This window comes from Zalophus californianus, chromosome 10 (assembly GCF_009762305.2).
Source record: "Zalophus californianus isolate mZalCal1 chromosome 10, mZalCal1.pri.v2, whole genome shotgun sequence".
Taxonomy (NCBI): Eukaryota; Metazoa; Chordata; class Mammalia; order Carnivora; family Otariidae; genus Zalophus; species Zalophus californianus.
The window spans coordinates 73,956,415-73,976,076 of NC_045604.1; the positions used below are offsets into that span (position 1 = coordinate 73,956,415).

General features: G+C 42.0%; 1 protein-coding gene across 12 annotated transcripts in view; it reads left to right on the forward strand.

Moving 5' to 3' along the window:
• The window catches only part of RBFOX1 (RNA binding fox-1 homolog 1), a 2,051,181-nt gene that overhangs the window by 324,255 nt on the left and 1,707,264 nt on the right, over window positions 1-19,662 (forward strand). The window lies entirely within an intron of this gene.

A 19,662-nucleotide genomic window follows, 5' to 3' on the forward strand; every position in this document is an offset into this window, starting at 1 on the left:
CTATGCATTGCACAGCCTCATTCTGATGATTAACTGAAATTATGTATGTGAAAAGCCTTATGTATGACTGAATAATATTCCATTGTGTGTTTATGCCACATTTTGTCCACTTGTCGGTTGATAGATATTTGATTGGTTTCTACGTTTTGACTATCGTAAACAACGTTGCTCTGAATATTTGTGTATAAGTTTTTGTTTGAACACCTGTTTTCAGTTGTTGGGGATGGATACCTAGGAAGAACGAAGTACTGATACACAGCACAATGCCCATGATCCTTGGAAACATCATGCTAAGTGAAAGAACCCAGACACAAAACGTCCCATATTCTCTGATTCCATTGACATGAAATGTCCAGAAGAGGGAAATCTATAGAGACAGAAAGCAGATGAGTGGTTGCTAGGCACTGGGAGGTTGAGGGAATGGGGCATGAGTGCTAATGGATACAGGATTTCTTTTCAGATTGATGACATTGTTTTGGAACTAGGTAGAGGTGATGCTTGCACAACACTGAGTATACTAAATGCTACTGAATTGTGCATTTGAAAATGGTTGATTTTATGTCTAGGTACACTTCTATATCATGTGATTTTTACCTCAATTAAAAGAAGCCCCGTGTGAATTGGAATAGGCTATACAAGTTGGCTTATTCATGTTTTGTGAACTTCCTTGGGACAGAATCTGTGTTTGCTTTATTTTGAAAGCCCTGGTTCTCAGCACGGTGCTTGGCAATTTGTAGGCTTTTTGCAAATAGCACCAACTACCACGATAGTTAACTTGCATTAAGTACATGTGACATGCTGGTTACTGAACCAGACCCTGTTCAAGAGTGAGGAGATAGTTTGTTCTCCTAGCTCGTGGGTGCTTTGACCAGTAAGAGAAGAGTATGCAGATTGGTGACCTGCCATGCCAGAGAGTCACAAGAAGGCAGCATGGCAGAGGGGAGGGGCATGCCAGGGGCCTGGGCAGACAAGGAGAGCCCAGGGTGATGGTAGAAGGACTGCAGGGAGAAAGAGAGGGCAATAGCATGGAGCTGCTGTAGAGGCCATGAGGGGAGGATTGTACATATAGATGCTATTCCTCTGAGATACACTGTATGAATCTGTGCTCCCCTTCTAAGATACCTTCATTGTTCTTAAGTGCTTATGGGATCTGTGTGTGTGTGTTTAATATGTCAGTGGACAGAATCAGGCCTTCAGGCAGCCCAGTCATATTTGGGTTATACATGCACCATTTCACTGAATATGATCCTCCCTGGGTTTATAAATAAAAATAGTGGGGCATAGGGAGGTTAGGTCATTCACCCAGGGTCACATAGCTTGTAAGTGGCACAGTTGGGCTTTAATCATATTATACGACCTCAGATGAAATTGGATTTTAGAAATACCAGAAAGCCCCTTTTTCTCTTAAGTGTGCTGCAGTTGCCACAAGTAAATATGATTCTTTAGTTTCAAGTTATTTCTTCATCTGTGAAAATTGAATACTACTGTCTGCTTTGCAAGATTATTATACAGTCAATAGAGATTATTGAAAGCTTGTGGCACAGAGTAGGTGCTCAGCAAGTGTTGGTCTTTACTCTGAAACCTCCTCTTCCTCTCCTCCCCTTTTTTTTCTTTAAATTTTTTATTGTTATGTTAATTACCATACATTACATCATTAGTTTTTGATGTAGTGTTCCGTGATTCATTGTTTGTGCATAACACCCAGTGCTCCACGCAGAACGTGCCCTCTTTAATACCCATCACCAGGCTAACCCATCCTCCCACCCCCCTCCCCTCTAGAACCCTCAGTTTGTTTTTCAGAGTCTATCGTCTCTCATGGTTCGTCCCCCCTCCGATTTGCCCCCTTCATTCTTCCCCTCCTGCTATCTTCTTTTTTTTTTCTTAACATATATTGCGTTATTTGTTTCAGAGGTACAGACTGTGATTCAACAGTCTTGCACAATTGACAGCGCTCACCATAGCACATACCCTCCCCAATGTCTATCGGCCAGCCACCCCATCCCTCCCACCCCCGCCACTCCAGCAACCCTCAGTTTGTTTCCTGAGATTAAGAATTCCTCATATCAGTGAGGTCAATGATACCTGTCTTTCTCTGATTGACTTATTTCACTCAGCATAACACCCTCCAGTTCCATCCACGTCGTTGCAAATGGCAAGATCTCATTCCTTTTGATGGCTGCATAATATTCCATTGTATATATATACCACATCTTCTTTATCCATTCATCTGTTGATGGACATCTTGGCTCTTTCCACAGTTTGGCTATTGTGGACATTGCTGCTATAAGCATCAGGGTGCACGTACCCCTTTGGATCCCGACATTTGTATCTTTGGGGTAAATACCCAATAGTGCAATTGCTGGATCGTATGGTAGCTCTATTTTCAACTTTTTGAGGAACCTCCATACTGTTTTCCAGAGTGGTTGCACCAGCTTGCATTCCCACCAACAGTGTAGGAGGGTTCCCCTTTCTCCGCATCCCCACCAACATGTGTCATTTCCTGACTTGTTAATTTTAGCCTTTCTGACTGGTGTGAGGTGAGAACCCATTGAGGTTTTGATTTGGATTTCCCTGATGCCGAGCGATGTTGAGCACTTTTTCATATGTCTGTTGGCCATTTGGATGTCTTCTTTGGAAAAATGTCTGTTCATGTCTTCTGCCCATTTCTTGATTGGATTATTTGTTCTTTGGGTGTTGAGTTTGATAAGTTTTTTATAGATTTTAGATACTAGCCCTTTATCTGATATGTCATTTGCAAATATCTTCTCCCATTCTGTCGGTTGTCTTTTGGTTTTGTGGACTGTTTCTTTTGCTGTGCAAAAGCTTTTTATCTTGATGAAGTCCCAATAGTTCATTTTTGCCCTTGCTTCCCTTGCCTTTGGCGATGTTTCTAGGAAGTTGCTGCAGCTGAGGTTGAAGAGGTTGCTGCGTGTGTTCTCCTTTAGGATTTTGATGGACTCCTGTCTCATGTTTAGGTCTTTCAACCATTTGGAGTCTGTTTTTGTGTGTGGTTGTCCAATTTTCCCAACACAATTTGTTGAAGAGACTGTCTTTTTTCCATTGGACATTCTTTCCTGCTTTGTCAAAGATGAGTTGACCATAGAGTTGAGGGTCCATTTGTGGTCTGTCTATTCTGTTCCATTGATCTATGTGTCTGTTTTTGTGCCAGTCCCATACTGTCTTGATGATGACAGCTTTGTAATAGAGCTGGAAGTCCGGAATTGTGATGCCGCCAGCTTTGGTTTTCTTTTTCAACATTCTTCTGGCTATTTGGGGTCTTTTCTGGCTCCATACAAATTTTAGGATTATTTGTTCCATCTCTTTGAAAACAGTGGATGGTATTTTGATGGGGATTGCATTGAATGTGTCGATTGCTCTAGGTAGCATTGACATCTTCACAATATTTGTTCTTCCAGTCCATGAGCATGGAACGTTTTTCCATTTCTTTGTGTCTTCCTCAATTTCTTTCATGAGTATTTTATAGTTTCAAAAAATTAAGGAGTTGATCCCCAACTCCTTAATTGCACCCAAAACCATAAGATACCTAGGAATAAATCTAACCAAAGAGGCAAAGGATCTGTACTCAGAATCCTCCCCTTACTTCTCCTGTATTGGGGGAAGAGGGAGAGAAGAGAGAGCGAGAGTAGACCTCAGTAAGAGAGTTGATTCTCTGGTTATTAGGTTAGGAGGGACTACACCGTGGCTTAGCAACAAAGATCTGAAGACCCAGGTTCAAGACCAAATCCTGCCCATACTCAGCTATAGGGCCTGGTAGAGGTTGCCTGGCTTCTCTGAGCCTCAGTTTTCACATTAGGCAATGGAGATAACAACCCCACCTCCTCAAATGGGGCAATTTAAAACCAAAGTAAGAAAATGAATGCAAAAGTCCTCAGAAAACACTAATGTACTATGTATGTGTGGTGCATTGTGCCAGAAAAGGAGAAAGTAGAGTGAAATGTATGGTTTCATCTAGGCCAGTGGTTCTTATCTGAGGGTGATTTTGCCCCAGGTGGACACTTGCCAATGTCCAAGTCACAACTGGGAGTGACATGCTATTGACATCTAGTGGGTGGAGGCCAGGGATGCTGCTAAATATCCTACAGTGCATTGGACAGCCCCCACACAGTAAAGAATGACCCACCCATAAGTGTCAGCAGTGCTGAGGTTGAGAGACTGATTTAGAAAGGAAGAAATAATACATGGAGATTTGGACAGGAAATGACTGAGTGTGTAGAGCTAGCTTTTCTTTTGTACATAGCCCCCCTTTTTTCAAATTAAAAAAAAAAAAACAGATGTAGGGGCGCCTGGGTGGCTCAGTCAGCTGAGTCTGACTCTTGATTTCAGCTCAGGTCATGATCTCAGGGTCCTGGGATCGAGCCCCAGGTTGGGCTCCTCATAAACGTGGAGTCTTCTTGAGATTCTCTCTCCCTCCTCCTCTGCCCTACCTCTGCTTGTGGTGTGTGCATTCTCTCTCTTTCTCTCTCAAATAAATAAAATCTTTAAAAACAAAAGTTAAAAAAAAGATGTAGTTTAAAGGTACATAAAAGTACAAGATAATGTAAAGAAAATGGAAAATAACTATGATCTTACCACCGCAAATCAGAAGTTATCTCTCTCCTAATATTTTTAATGAAATTTAAAAAATCACAGATATACTACCCTCATCATTTTCCTTTCTCATTTCCCTTTCTTTCTCTAGAGATGCAGCCTTCATCATGAATTTAAATTTTTCTTTTTTTTTTTTTTTTTTGGTACTTCACTAATACTAATATCCAGGAACAAAGTATTGCATGGATTTACATTTCTTCCCCAGTGAACACAAATGGAATGGTGCCACATGAAACTTGCTTTTTTTACTCAACAATCGCTCCCATTGACCGCATGTGGGTGGGGTTGGATTTAATCTGGATCCTTTCAGTCTGGTTGAGTAGACTTGAATAAAACTTGGAGTCAGTCCCAATGTGCGGTTCATAGAGCAAAGTGAACTACTTCATTGCAGTGGGGTGGTATTCATGTTCCTGAGAATGGTCTCCAGTTTGGTACCTCAGGATGTGGAAGGTAAGCCCAGGAGAGTAGTTGAGGGTAGATTCTATGCAAATACCACATCTCTCTCTGTGCTTAACATTGGCCCCTGCTTAAGTAAACACAGGCTTGGAAGGCACCTGGGGTCCTTATGGACGAGCTGACACATTATTTTTCCTCTCAGTAACCTCTGTGGTTTGGACAGGGACTCCACAGCCTCCAGCCCTGCACTCGGGGTGAAATGTTCTCAAGATGAGACTCTCATTCTTACCTGTACAAACAGACCAATGCTTGGGCCAGAGAGAGGTTGACACTGACACCATGAGATATGAAGCGCCCTTTTTGGGCTTTCCGGCCACACGCGTCACCCTCTTCAGAGACCTCGGTGGCTGTGGAGGTTTGGGGGAGAGGGAGGGCACCCTCTTGAGTGGCACCTTCATCATTCTGGTGTCATGCACTTGGTGGGGAAAGGAGGGGTGAATGTTCAGTCTGCACTTTTTAGAGACAGAGATAGAAAATAAAGCAGCAGCTTCCTGCTATTAAACAGGAGTGTGATTAGTTATAGGAAAATCAATTCATTCTTTGGCTTTGGGGAAAGCTTTTAAGTGTGAAAAGGGATGCTAATCCCCTGGGAAATGATTTTTAAGCAAAACTGCCTTAGTTCTGCCAACTGCTTAGGTAAACACTGGAGGGGAGGGGAAGGCTTTTTTCTCTCCATGTAACAGGGGTTCCAGAGGAGCCTTCTCTCCTCCCTCCCTCCTTCTCTCCCAGCGTCCTTCCCTCTGTCCCTCCATCTTTTTCTTCATTCCTCCCTCACACATTTATTGAGTACTCACTGTGTGCCTTGACAACAGGTAGAAATGGTCTTTGTGCTCATGGAGGATGGGGCAGCGGGGGGCAGGGCTGGTGGTAGAGACAGACACTCCACAGGTAAACGTTATATAGAGAATGCCTTAGAGCAGTGCTGAGTGCTGTGTCTCCCCTCACTCCTCTCTCCTTTTGTTCTCCCCTCCTTTCCCTCTGGTTTATCCTTTTTTTTTTTTTCTTTTCCTTCCTCCATGGCCCTCCTTGGCTTCCACTTCTCTCTCTCTTTTCCATTCCCTTCCTTTCTCCCCCTTTTCGTGGGGGAGAATCTTAGCATCTTAATGACCATCCCTGAAGTGACCTGCAGAGTGTTGATTGGACACAGGTAAGCCCCTCTGCAGTTCACCCCATGCAGTGACACACAGAATCCTGCCCTCTGGCTGCTCCCAGAGCTGCAGCACCCAAAGCACAGATTCCCTTTAGGACCTGTATCAATTTCTGCCCTCCCCAGGCTGTCAGGAGTCAGTATTCCTTTAGGAGAAAGAACACTGTTTGTTCTCTCCTATGCATGACCTTGTTCAGCACCACTCACACCCTCATACTCCATCTACAGCACCATGTTCCCAGTGTCCACCTGTGAACCATTTCAGCCTGCCTGTGTCCACACTGGTTTCCCTCCAGTCCTCCATTTTTTATACTTTTTTCTCTGGACATACATAGGGAGTGCTTGTTACATAATTTCTTGTAATCAGTCTTGCCCAAACATAAGTTTCATTTGCATATCAGTGAAAAGGTGTAATGATAACAAAATATTTTTGATGATGATGATGATATTTATAGAGCTAACATAGCCTGAGAGATTACTAGTCATCAGATACTATGTAGCATTTCATTTATTTGATCTTATTTAATTTTTACAACAACCTCATAAAGTAGCTATCATCAACTGTTGTTTTACAGATGGGAAAACAGGCTCAGTGAGATTAACTAATTTGCCCAAAGGAGCAGATCTGGGAGGTGAGTGCAAATTTTTTGTACCACAAAGCCTGTGCATTTAACCCTTGGCTTTCCTACCTTTGTGGCATAGTAGGAACAAAAGATGGAGCCACATGTTACAGGAGACTAAGAAAAGTTAGTTTTGCTTTTCAGCAGAGTCCTTGCTCAGCAATGAGTGACAAGGAGTGGTGACAAGATCATATTTGCGTAACCTCTTTGTGCTTTTCCAAGACTATATGATTCAGACTTCCATTCCTGAAGTCTTTGCATATCCCACTCCAGGGCCCCCCCATCCAGCCACCCCACATTTAGAAACTTAGTGGGAACTGGTGGGTGCAGATGCCCAGCTACATGGAGTATGCACTGTATCCCTTTAAGAGAGGTATGGAGGCCAGAATATAGAATAAGACAGACTGAAACCCAAATCCCTGGCACTTCCTAGCTGTAGAACTTGGGGTAGATAATGAATCTCCTTTTCCTGGCTCAGCTATCTCATCTGCAAAAGATTTCCAAGTCAGAGGCTAACTGCAAGGACTAGTGAGTTATGCAGTGTAATATACTTGGCATATAGGTGGTTGGCATCACCCCTGTCTTTTCTCAAGAATGAGTGAATGGTAACACTCATCCCAGGCCTCTCTTGGCCCCATCTGTGTATGCACATGAGCTCACTTTGTGTGAAGTTGTGAGTTACTGAACTTAGTGTTGGGCTTGGGGTGATTGCCTTCTGCCTGCTTACTTCGTGCATCCCTCCTCTTTTCCTGCCTCATAAGTAGCTGCCCTTTTGTCTTTGGAATGCTTGACTTCATGGGCAGATGCCGACTATGGGAGATAATATTCATTTTCCAAAAGTACTTAGAGTTGCTCATTTCCATGGGCCAGGGCTGGTGCGTTTTCTTGCAGCCATTGAGTTTAGGCCATGCGCCCTTTCAGAAAGGATGCTGAGTTCAGGAGGCTGTGCAAGGCTCAGCCAAAACCAGCAGGCAGGAGGGCTTCTCTCAGCTCCTGAAGGATGAGGAGATAAGTCCAGTGTCTGCTCATCTGTCTTCCTTTTCACTTTGTGGATGTTCTGAGGTCCCATCTGGTCAGTCACTTACTTAGTAGGGTGGGCAGGTGGGGGCCCAGCTGGTGTGAGCTTTTGGTTGATGAGCCTGATGTCAAGAGCTTTACACCTGCTGTGAAAAGTTCATAGACTTTACAGTCAGACACATCTGAGTCAAATCCTAGCTAATACCATGCTCTTGCTGTGTCACTCTAGACAAGTCAGTTTATTCTCTGGGCCTCGGTCCCCTCATCTGTAAAATGGACTCACAATTACTACCTCTGAAGATTGTGACTGTTCATTGAGATAATATATGTACAGTGCTTCAAGCCGTTCTTTGGCCCACAATCAGTGATGTACTAGAGCCTGCCTATATCAACTTCTGAGAGCTTTTGTTTAATTTTTTTTTTTTAAGGAATCTTGCAAGCTGGTGTTAAGCCCTTGTAGCTTGAAATAGGTCATGCATAGTGGGAGTATTTACACCATGGAAATAAGCAAACACTACAAATCTGGACTCCCCCACCCTCCCCAGAGCCATACAACTGGATATTGAGGCTGCTTAAGGAATAATTGTTCCTTTTCTTTTTCCCTCATAGCTATGTTCTCTTCTCCAATTCAGAACTATCCCCGAGGACTCAAAGCACAGATATTTCTGGGCCAGCCTGGCCTATACTGGATGTGAAAACACACTGTTCCTTTCCCACCCAGCCCCACTGCGCCTCTCAAAGTCCCAGGTTCTTTCACATCTCCCTCAGAATTTGCCATAACAGCGTGGGGCTGATGTAGTCTAGGTCCCCTAGGATCCTACATCCCTGGTGGGATGTACCTCTCCCTTCTGCAGCCCCTGCAGTCTTTTCTCTCCCACGCCCACTCTTCTGGCTTCCATTACATTCTGTCTTTATTTTTTAAGTTCCCAGAGGGTAGACTGTGTCTGTTCCTTATCGCAGCACCCTTTCAGCACCTAGGACAGCTCTCCCCATCCAGTAGAGGCTCTCCTCTTGTGTTTTATATATATTGCATTGCATTGCAGTCTGGGTCCAGCCTGTACTTCCTAACCCAGACCAACCTTTTCAGATCCAAGGGAAAATGCACTCCCTGGGCCATATCTCTCCCCACATCTAAGAGCACAATCTAAGGGCAGGGCTGACAGGTGGTGCCATCTTCAAATGTGACCCATTTGATTAATATTTGGAATTTAGGTTCCACAAAGTTAGCATTTGCACACTATCTTAACTCTAGGACCAGCACAATGCCTAGGACAATGGCTAGAGCAATGTTTGACTCATAAATATTTGAATTAATGAATAATAATGTGCAACTCCTTTGTTCTCTTTTAATAAACCTTTGGAAATAAAACAAGAATAAGATGAATATCCCTTTGAGAAGTGTGGTTGTGTGCTTAGGACGTGCGGTAGGTTACAGCATTTTCCTTTCCATTATGTCAGTGTCATGCTCTTCTACAGAGTCTCTTCCAGACACTCAGGCTTTCATAGAACTTTTCAGAAAAAATAAAAAGATCCCAATAATTCCTTCCCCAGGAGATCCGAGATGTTCCCACCACCACAGTAAGTGGTGTTCTGTACTCTGTTCTAAAGTTTAGGCTAAAAAACCAGGAAGGAAAAAACAAATCCCATTTAGTTTGAGTCATTTAATACCAAATTTGATTCATTAGGAACCTTCCTAATAATCAGTATATGGCTAATAGAGGGGTGCCTGGGTGGCTCAGTTGGTCAAGCGTCTTGATTTCTGCTCAGGTCATGATCTCCGGGTTGTGAAATCAAGCCTTGTGTCAGGCTCCATGCTAGGTGTGGAGCCTGCTTAAGATTCTCTCTCCTTCTCCTTCTGCCCATCCCCTCTATAAAAAAAAAAAACAAAAAACCAAACGTATATATATCCATGTAAACGGTTATATATGGATAATAGAGCTACATTTTCATTGAGTGATTATTTTGTGCCACACTGCTAAGTGTTCTACATGAAGATGTTAAGTTTCATAGCACTGTATGGTTAACATAATTATTCTCCCTTTACACAATAGGAAGCTGAGGTCCAGAGAAGTGAACTATTCAAGATCATTTAGTTAAGGAGATGCACAATCCATGTCTGTGCACACTTACTCTTAGTCAGAGCCTGGCTATTTAACTGTTACGATAGCTTTCCTTCTCATCTTCCCTTGGCATCTTGAAGACATTATCAATTTATCATTTAACCATAGATAATCTGGTTACCCAGCACTTGGGACCTATAGGTTCTTGTCTATTCCAAATGACTTACTCCTGTATCTGGTGTTGGAGAGAAGTACATTAATTGAGTACCCAACATGTGCCTGGCACCAACCTGGGCACTTTGATGCTCTATTGCCTCATTTAATTCTCCCTATAATAATAAATGTTAAGGACTACTTTGTCCATTGTCCAGGTGGGAAAGTGGAAGCTTCTGGAGTTTAAGGAACTTGTCCAAGTTTACACAGCAGACAGGAGTTAGAGCCAGAATATTTATTAATGAGTTGATTGACTCTCAATACTTTTTATGCCATTTCTTGTCATCTAAGAATATTCTTAAACTGCCTACTCTTGGACAGGGATAAATATGTGATAGGTTTAAAAGAATCAGCAATATGGTAAATAATGTGTGAAATGGGTATTAAATCAATGGAAATAGCTATAATAGATTATGTATTTAATTGCTGCCACGTGCTAGGCATTAAGGTGGGTTAATAAACACTGGCTGTGTGGATAGAAGAGCAAGGCATTTAGTTAAACTATAGAAGATGAATTCTAGACTCGTGTTTCTCAAAGGTTGCCAGATTGAAAGGAATTTCAGAATTCCAACTTTCCCTCTTATGTGGAGTCCCTTTTACAATGTCTAAAGACTCCAAATGAATATTCCACAGTATATTCCACTTCTTTCTCAGATAGCTTTAAATATTAGAAAGGTCACCCACACAGTGTGTCTCAGGGCCTGTCCTGTAACTCCATCCATTGGGTCCCAGGCTGTGAACCCCACAACAGCCCATACAAAGTCTCTCTTGCTCTCCACTGTTGCTCTAGCAAGGGACACAGGGTCTGGTTCATATTAGATAATCAGAAAATATCTGTTGAGCAGATGAATGGATGGGTGATAAATGGTCCTGGGTTCTATCCTGAAAACCCAGAGTAAATTTGGTCTGTCTTTCCTATGCCAGTCCTTTAAATATTTTGAGCCAGAAATCATATCTTCACTGGGATACTCTTCTTTTAACTGTTATTATATGTTTGGAGTGGTGTGGGGAAAGGATAGTTATGGAATAATACTTTTTATATGCCAGTTGTGTTAGCCATTTTCATGTATTATTTCATTTCATCCAGCATCTCTGTGAGATAGAGGTAATGTGATGATTACTATTGTATGGGTGAGAAAACTGGTGCATTGAGAGTTTTTGTGTTACCCAAGACTACACATAGCCTAGTGAGGTTATAAACTCATGTATCTCATCAGTCATTTTAATACTCCTCAAGAAACAGGGCTCGGGTTAACTTGAAATTTGGGTATTGCCCAACATTTGATAGAAGTCAGGAAAACTCGGGTCTTGAATTTTCTACCCTCAGAGTTGGAAAAGAATCATGAATAACAGGAGATCTGCATTTGCTGGAATGGCTTGGCTTCTGTAATTATGAAAATTAGTTTGTGATAAAAACGTCAGGTCAAGGACAATCAATGGGAAAATATATTCCATGAATCTTTTCAGTATAGACTCCTTGGTGGCTTTTACCCATTTCATGGGGTGAGATTGGTGTAGAAAAGCTAGTTAAGAGTCCCATTGTGTCCGAGTGGAAAGACCTCAAAAGTTGAAAACCTTCTTCTCCTGCTTGGTATTGGAGGTTGATTGAGGCTTTTTATGAACACATCTGGCAGGAAATGACATCTGTAGGAACAGCTGGCTGGAAAAAGACTGAGGATGGGTAGGGCTAGGTTCAGTGATGAATGGTGTTTTAAATTCCTACCCAGACTATAGAGGGAATAATTGGATGAGGGGCTGTCGTGGTTGTCTTTTGCACAGCAAAGTATTCTGTGTGTCCTTTTAAAGCTTTGCTTGCAAGTGAAATGGGTGTGCCTTTTGTGCTTTTCCCACATCTCACAGACACAGCACAATCTTTGAGAGAGTTGGCCGTTGGGGGTGGGATTTAACAATAGATTGTAGGAACTTGAGAATACACCTAAGCCTTAGCCTTGCAGGCAATATAAATTAGTAGGAGATGCCATTCAAGCCCCCATATTATTTTCTATTTCTCCTTGGAACTACTTTGCACACTGGGAATTACTTTAAAAAATACATGTGATTATTGACTAAGTATCTTCCCCATCTGGTATCTCTAGATATCCCTTCTATCTAGTACACTAGATATCCCTTCTAGGAAGGGAAAAATGGTATCCAACATGTCTGTCTTGTTCACCATTGTATCATGAGCAATTTTTAGTAACGAGCTTGTAGTAGGTGCTTATTGAGTAATTGGGAATCGGTGTTGTAGAGTCATGAATAATTATATCAATTATTATCAATATAAAAATATTAACATGAATCATTTGGGGCTTGGGAAAAACTGGGTTCATATCTTTGCGTCACTACTTAGATTCACACACTTAGGTAAATCATTTTGACTCTGATATCTTCAGTAACTTATTTTATAAAATATAAACAGTAATACCTGCCTTAAAGGGTTGTTGTGAAAGCTGAAAGAAATCATTCATTTCAAGCACTTAAGTGCAATGGTTAATGGACAGTTAAAATTGTTATTTGTTAATATAATTATTGTTACATTTCACAGCTGTCTTACACTCATTTAAGAGTACTGGTTGGAAGAAAGTCGCATTATTTTTTAATCACTTTACTGAGGTATGACTGAAACACAAAAACTCTATATATTTAATGTATACAACTTGATGAATTTAGAGAGAAGTACACACCTGTGAAACCATCACCACAATCTACACCATAAACCTATCCATCACCTTCAAAATTTTCCTCCTACTCTCTTATTGATGATGATGATGGTGATGGTAATAAGAACACAACAAAAAATCTACAGCTCCTACAGCCACCACCCAATATGTATGGTTTGTGTCTCCTAATTAAGGACCTGTTTACTAATTTTTCTTTGGGAATGACCTGGTTGAATTGTAGACCTCTGGTTTCACCACCTTCAGAGCAAGCTCTTTATGGTCTTACATCCTGCTTTCCCAACAACAACACAGATATTGGCTAATATATAAACTGCTAATGTACAACAAACTCTTTGCAGTCTTTTTCATACTTAATCCATGTAACAAGACAGGGAGGCAGATCTTACTATCACCATTTTACAGACAAGGAAGTTGAGATTCAAATGACTAAAATACAGTCGCAAGGCCAGTCAGTGGTGGTTGAAAAAGAACATTGAACTCAGTCTGACTCCAGAGTCTGGAATATAGATCAGTACACACACAGTTCATAGAAGTACTCAGCATTTACTTGGTGAATAAAGGAGGGGATAGATTGAGACTTGTAGGTTCTTGATCCTGTTTCATGGTCTAGACTCCAAGGCAGGGCCATAGAAGATACCTGCTAGGTACAAGTCCCTTGTTCACAGAAGCTATGCCAAGATTAACCCAGCAAGTGGAAGGGTAGGAAGAGATAAAGAAATACTAGCAGACCTGGGGTGTTTTATCCTCATCAACTGCTTGAGAACTTAGGTGAACAGGCTGCTAGGGGACTAAGACCTCAAGACTAAGCTGTCAGGGCTGGAAAGGCATCCTGATGGAGACAGAGCAAATTTCTCATTGCAATCCCAGTTTGTAGCTGAAACAACCTGAAGGGAGTCAGGTCGTAGGACCTGAATGTGAACCCTGAATGACTGTCTTCTAGGGTCATCATCTAATTTTGATAATCAGATTGGGACACTTGATTTCCTTGATGAAACTTGGAGTGGTGCTTGTTGACATGGGAAGATTGCAGTGAGTTTCCATTTCATTTCACTCTGTGGAGGGGTCATCCATTCTCTGCCTTTCCTTCACCAGAGCAGAGTTTGACTATGAGTTTTTAACGGAAGGGGATTCAGGGCACCAGTACCAAACTGGGAAAGCCACTGGCTATCTTAGCTGAGAGGATCAAGGTGTACCTACAATGATAAGTATCAAAAAGATAAAGATTTCTGCCCATATATCTATCCATCCACAGATTTACCTGCCAACTTCACCTACTCATTTCATACAGCCATCCATCATCCAACAAATATTTATTGATATTTCTGTATAATTACTATGCTGAGCATTGGGGGTACAGAGAGATGATCAGGGACGTGGTCTCCTGACCTCAGAAAGTTTACAGTCTTGGGGAAGGAGGACCTATAGTTTCGAGTGGTTAGGAAATGCATCTTTTATCTTTTTTATTTCGGACTTGAATCTCCCTTTGTTAGATAATATGGACACAGGAGATGTATGTTGGATGGGTAAAGGAACAAAGTGCATAGACACTGTTGAAAGAATGCATGGTTGGGAGAAGAGGAAGCCAGGCCCAGTAAGGGAGACTTGGCATGAGGCTAGGTAGGAAGGGAAAGAGCAGTTGATAGCCATAGACTGGTGGAACTAGGAAGGCAGAGACAAGTTCAGGGGGTGAGCCTTGGAGCCAGAAATACATCTTCCTCCAACTGACTGTATCTTGAAGATTAACCACTGTCAAGATTATTGAAGGTTGGGGATGAGACATTTTTAACCTGGGGTCCATGGATAGAATTCAAGGAGTCTGAACTGGGATGTGAAAAAAATGACATTTTTATGTACTTTCACTTTTAACTGCAAAGTTAGCATTTCCTTCATTTATGATTGTAGACGACAAAGCAGTGTTTAACAGAATCTGTGACTGTCATCTATCGAATCATACATCTTTTCATATCACATTACAGTTGATGTTGATATCCCAAAATATTATTTATGCTCATCACTCATTACTTTGAAATTATGGTTGTTATTAAGTCTGCTGCTAGATCTTTTTATTTAATGCATTAATAAACTGGTCTTTTGCCAAATCACAAGTTTGTTTTAAAAATATTTTGATAACTCTATTGCAATACTGTTGATGTTCTTTGTAATCTTTGTGTCCTATTTTTATGAATTTAAAAACATTCTGAGAAGGGCTGCATAGTCTTTTTTTCCCCATCCCTGTGACTTAATTTTATAACTGGAAGTTTGTACCTCTTAATCTCCTTCACTGATTTTTGCCCATACCCTCATTCCCTCTTCCTGATAACCACCAGTTTGTTCTCTGTATATATGAATCTGTTTGCATTGCCTTCATTAGACCAAAATGGAGGTTCAAGACACATACGAAACAGTTTGAGAACTTCTGGTTTAGATACAAATGCCTTTTTATGCATTCAGAGAGATTAAGACTCAGGTCATTTGGGGGTGCTGGAGGATTGAGGTCAGGGAAATGGTGTTTAGAGCCAAATTCTTTTGCTTGACTGGCTGGTGTTAAATGGTACTCCCAAGTGCGGCATTGAGAGAGGGTAATATGATGCAAACTCTTGACTCCCTTTGAGTCTTTATGACCAGGAAACTCTCACCGGGTTTTTCTCACTGCCCCACTGCTGGGCTTCCCTGGCATAGGCCCTTGACTAGGAAGGAAGCTTTGGCTCATCATTTCACAACTAGAACCTAGAGGGAGATACTACCCTCCAGATGCTTGTACCAGACTTCCAAATTTATTACCATTTCAACATGAGTAATGAATGCCATGTGTTGTGTGATGTGTTCTTTTAAGTTTATTAAATCACCCGGGTGCTATTCCAATTGGGTGTTTTTATCATCTCTTGAAGAGATATGAAATTTATGGTTGCAGTTTTCTCTGTTTAGATAATTTTGACACTTTTCCCCTTACATGGTTCATTATTTTTTTTCTTTGTATTTGCCATAGAAGTAAAGTGTTTAAAATAACTAGAGCTAAGCTGATGAAACTAACAGATCCATAAATTGGGTCATGAATGATCCTTTAAGGTGCTGCTGTGCCTGAGAGGTGAGCCAAAGCAGCTGACAGGTGAATAAGGCAGTGTACTCTAAGACAGAGGAGTAGATGGGGATGAGAGTCCCAACATAGAGCCTGAAGGATTGCTGTGTATGCAAATTGAAACTGATTAGTCAGTGCATCCAGGAGGGAGTCCTGTCTTTCCAAGAATGGCTCTAAATGGGGTTGAGGAGGTAAGTGCCATGTTGAATTAGCCCCAGCCTTTGTTCTGACATGGCCAGGAGCCCTGGCTCAATGGCATGTCCATCCAGTATCCACTCACTTTACTCCTGCCGTTTTCCTTGTAAGATTTAGAAGAGAAAAACTAAAAGATCTATTTTCCTTCACCATGTCTCTTCATCACTCAAAATCAAATCCATTTTTCCAACTTTATTATTAAAAATTGAATTTAAAAATATATAATCACAAAATGTACATTATATACCCACCACCCAGATCCAATGCCTGTGAACATTTTGCCACTTTGCTTTTTCCACACATGTATGTGTGTATGCATGTTTCATGTGTACTTGAGTCACAGTACATTGCAGATATCAACCCCAAAACCTTCAGCCTCATCTTCTAAGAACATTCTCTTCACAATCACAACTTTTACATACCCAGGAAATAATTAGCAATAATTCCCTAATGTTATCTAAAATATAGTAAAGATTCAGGGGCACCTGGATGGCTCAGTCAATTAAGCGTCCAACTCTTGATTTAAGCTCAGGTCTTGATCTCAGAGTTGTGAGTTCAAGCTCTGCATTGGACTCCACACTGGGTGTGGAGCCTACTTAAAAAATAATAAATAAAAGATAAAAAAATAAAATACAGTGAATATTCAGATTTTCCCACTTGTTCCCCAAATATGCTTTTAAAACTTTAAAAACTGTAATTCCATCAGGGTTTACACCTTCCTTTCGACTATTATACCTTTGAGTTTCTCTAAATCTAGAGCAAGAGTTCTCAACATTTTTGGTTTCAAGATGCCTTTATAGTCTTAAAAATACTGAAGAGCTTTTGTTTATGTGGCTTATATCTGTGTTTTGCACATACCCCATGTGCATGTGCACCCCCCACACATACACAGATGACTTCTGGCAATGTCTAGACATATTTTTATTCATCACAATGGGGGGAGGGGATGTGTTACTGGTATCTAGTGATTAAGGGCCAGAAGTCTTAGTACTTTGGGGCTGCTCTAACCTGATACCATATTTCTTATAGTCTGGAGGCTGGAAGTCCAAGTCAAGGCATTGTCAGATTTGGTGTCTGATAGGGGCCTGCTTCCTGGTTCGTGGATGGCCATCTTCCCCTCTGTGTCCTCACATAGTAGAAGGGGTGAGGGAGCTCTATGGGGCCTCTTCTGTAGATGCATTAGTCCCATTCATGAGGGCTCCATCCTCATGACTTAATTACATGAAGACCCTACCTCCTAATACCATCACCATGGCGGGGGCGGGGGTAGGTTTTACCATGTGAATTGTTTGGGTGAGGGGATACAAACATGTAGTCCGTAGCACCAGGGATGCTGCTAAACATCTTAAAACATTCAGAAAAGCCCCCAAGTAGAGAATTATATAGCCCCAAATGCCAGTAATGCAGAGGTTGTGAAATCCTTGTTTATAGCTTATGTGTGGATTGTAGTCAATACTTACCAAGCCCCTACTCAGTGCAAGGCACTATGGTAGGTGCTGTAGGGGATGCAGCCATGTGGAACATTGTGTGGAGAGCTAGTATAAAAGCAGTTGGAAAGCACCATATTCTGGGTCTCCTCACCTGTGTTTATCCTAGCTACTCGGCATTTCCCATCACAGACATTCAAGAGGCAACTGTGGGGTCCTACAGTTGGTAGTTGGACCTTGGTAGGAAAGCTGCCTCCATCTTCTTCTGTGTTTCATTCTAAGTGAAGCAGATATGTGTAAAAGTGGCAGTAGCCTTCTCTCTAGGGACTAGTCAGTGCTCAAGACATTCCAGGTGTTGTGGGATTCCGTTCCTGCCTGTGACCCCCCCATTGATGAGACAGATATTTATGGTGTGCTGCCTTCTCTCCCAGATGCCTGCCCTTCTTGCTTTTTATCTTCTCCATGTGCCCTTGCCATGGCTGTCCTGTCTGCTTTGTTCCTGCTTCATTTGTTTTAGTGACTGACTTTTAAGTAGTAATATCTTGAAAGAACTGTATCTCTTGGCTCAGGTTTTCTTGAGCTATGCTGTATTCTGGAATCAGTTGTGATTGCCTTAAAAAATATAGATTCTGGTTATTCTTCCTGGAGATTCTGCTGGAAGACAGTAATCTTGATGTTAATCTCCAATAGGGATTCTTGTAGTCAAGGTGGAGAATCTATGTCTTTGCTCCAGAAAATGTACTTTACGTGTCAGAAAGTGGGAATTCCACTGCTGGGACATGCTTGCATTTGGTCTTCATGTTGCAAGTTCTTTTTTCTTTTTTTCTAATTCCTGGATCCCATAGAAGAGTAATGCTCCTTCTAGTTTAGAATTCTCCTCTGACTTCTCACTGTCTTCAGAATAAAAACAGTTCCACAGCCCCTTCCTAACATACAAGGCCCTGCACACTCTGGTCCTTGCCCACCTCTCTCTCATCATCGCTGCTCTCTCCCTGATCAATGTGTTCCAGCTTCATTGACCTTATTTTCATCTCCTCGAACAAACTGTTTTCTATCTCAGAACTTTGCACCTGCAAACTGTCCTCTGTACTTTAAACATCCTTCCTCTTGCTCTCTAGGCAGTTGGCTCCTTCTCCTTCACCTTTAAATCCATCCCGTCAGACAGGCAGTCTCTGACTTCTACCACTAAACATAGTTCCTGCTTATTATCTTACATACCACGTTCTTCCTTCCATTTCTATCATTAGTTACAATTGGCAGACTATGGGATGGTGTGTTTGCTGTCATCCCAACCAGTGGGTGTCTTGGGGGCAGTGAGCCTTTGGTCACTGTCCTAGTCCCAGCTCCTGGTTCAGTGTTTGGCATATCATTGGCACTCAGTAAATATTTAGTGGATGAATGAATGAATAAATGAATCGGTACATGACTAGACTTTCTCTAGCTGTTTTCCTGTATTTCCCAAGTGCCACTAATCTTAGAGCCTAGAAAACTCAAGATGGGAGAAATGAGAGGTCTGCTCTAGCCCCTTGGGCCTTCACACTTGTCCTGGGCCTGTTTTCAGAGGCCTCATGTCCACATGCCTGCAAAAGCTGGACAGAGCCACACAATGCCCTCAGAGCCCACAGAAGTGGGAGCTGGTGTCAGCAGGCCTTGGCTTCTCAGAGGCATCTGCTGAAAGCAGTTGTTGGCACGAGTGTGTCAAGAGAGTAGCAGAGCAGAGGAAATGTCAAAGGGTGAATGGGATAATCAGGCCCTAGCCGTCAAAACTGCCACCCACTCAAGCCTGTCAGATTCTACAAGAGAAATCTTCCAGACGTGTCAGCTTCTTCACATGGCTAATGGCAGAGAAAAGGATGCACCTGAGGGAGGCTCGTGGGGCCAGTACTGATTGACTGGAGCCTTTCGGAGCCTGACTGGGCATATCCAGTGTGGGGAGGAAGGCCATTTAGAGGGGCGGCAGCTGGAGAGGAAGGTGACAGAAACTCTTTCAAGGTATGAGTGTCTGATTAAGTTCCCAGTGTGTGAAATAAGTGCCCAAATGACCATTATTATTTCATTTTCCTTTTCGTTTCTTCGTTGTGGGTGCTCATGAAACTAAGCAATGGCCTTGTGATCCCTTGGCATAGTAAACAGGGTTCAGGAGAGTCTTCAGTAATACTAGT